This window comes from Echinops telfairi, unplaced genomic scaffold, assembly GCF_000313985.2.
Source record: "Echinops telfairi isolate 266 unplaced genomic scaffold, ASM31398v2 ScPeMD7_7424;HRSCAF=8462, whole genome shotgun sequence".
NCBI lineage: Eukaryota > Metazoa > Chordata > Mammalia > Afrosoricida > Tenrecidae > Echinops > Echinops telfairi.
In genome coordinates this window covers 7,521,208-7,522,940 of record NW_022111324.1, presented here as the reverse complement: position 1 = coordinate 7,522,940, position 1,733 = coordinate 7,521,208, and the positions used below count along the sequence as shown (strand labels likewise).

Here is a 1,733-nt window from a genome sequence, read left to right as displayed (position 1 = left end):
TTTTGGTTGGCTAATCCCAGGAGCTGAGAGAACATGAAAACAAGATAAAAATAGGCTTGGGGTACAGAAAAGTAAGGTGGGAAAATCAGGAATGGAGTGAGGAGAATGGAGCACTAGGACCAAAAGGATGGAGAGGAAGTCGTGAAAGAAGAGCTTTGGCGCTTAGGTGGATTTGGTTGAGCATGGACTTTTAATGAAATGTAGCATTGTGTCTTTTGGGTTGTTGCTCCTTTAGTCTCGTATTTCCTATGCCTCTTAAGGTGGTTATGACAAATGGAAAATAAGAAAGACTGAAAGCCCAAGTAAAGAGGCATGGGGGCTAAAAAAATATGTGAGAATGCTATATTTTCAAGTGATGGAAAAGACTTAAATACTTTTTTCCTTCCTGTGTTAGTCCAGGTAGACTAGATGAACAAATTCATAGACACTCATATGTGTATAGGAGAGAGCTTTATATACAAGAGCAATTAAATATTGAGAAAACATCCCAGCCCAGTCCAGATCAAGTCCATAAGTCCCATATTAGCCCATATGTCCGATACCAACTTATAAAGTGCTTTTCAGATTCATGAAACACATGCAATGATGCTGAATGCAGGAAGATCATAGGCCAGTGGGTGGAAAGTCTTGTGGATCCAGTGGTGGTGTGAGCATCTCAGCGCTGGCAGAGGTCTCTACGTGGCTCCTCCAACTCAGGGCACTAGCATAGGTCCATGTGTCTTGTCAGCTGCCATGTCTCCCAGGGAATGGGCATGTGTCTTACCTCCAAATTCTTTTTCTCTTTAGCGCCTCCAAATGAAGTTATCAAGCTGTGATCTAATTGGCAGACTAAACTTCACCCCTTCACTCTTAATCCACTCAAATTGACAACAGATTATGTAACTACCAGAGGCCACCCCTTATCAATTTGACACTTTCACACAACTCTTTAGCCATATATAGTTTTCAAGCAAACAGTAATAAAACCATTTCTGTACCTAACAGGATAAAACTAGCATGCATACAATTCAGTCTGCACCACCAACATTTAAATGTAACATTCTCGAAGTGAACAAAACAAAAATATCCTATGCCTAACATTTGTGTTAAGTAACACCTATACCTTAATCCTATAACCCTATTAATATATTCCCCCACCTATGAAAGTTTGTAACCCAACCACTCCATGCCTCTATCCCCACAATTTTGGGTATCCAATTTCTATACTGCCCACTTACATCAACCCAGTTCTCTGTGAAGAATCTTCATTCCAGTTGGAACCTTGTGAAGTCTACATCCAGAAGCAAAGTCAAATCAGGACAGGCTGTCCATAAATTCTGCAGCAATATGCATCAGTTCACAGACTGAAAAATCTTCTCTTCATCTGCTCAGGTTCTGGTCAACTCAATGTGGGCTGCCTCACTTGGCCTCACCAGGTAGTCTGTTGGCTGCCTTTCCTTTAGACCATGGCCCCACCACAAAATCTCAACAAGCCTAGCCCTCATGAACTTCAGACCAGTCAACCCTCTCTCATCTTCTTCTCTAGTTCCTGTAAACCAGGTCCAGGGGTGTCAGTGGCCAGACTCAACCTGTCTCTTTATTGCTGCATTTCTCTCACTTCCACTCAACAAGGAGATCCAGGTGGCCACCTAGTATGCATTTCAGCCTGCCCACAGGCTCCCTTTAAAGTTGAGTCCAAGAGAGGAGTTTTCTTCATGATTTCAGCTTTTTTCCAGCATCTGACAAAACCCACG

The 1,733-nt window shown here is 42.4% G+C and overlaps 1 protein-coding gene across 1 annotated transcript in view; it reads left to right on the top strand.

Moving 5' to 3' along the window:
• ADCY10 (adenylate cyclase 10) overlaps window positions 1-1,733 on the top strand; it is a 98,069-nt gene that overhangs the window by 55,231 nt on the left and 41,105 nt on the right. The gene's annotated exons all lie outside the window — the stretch shown is intronic.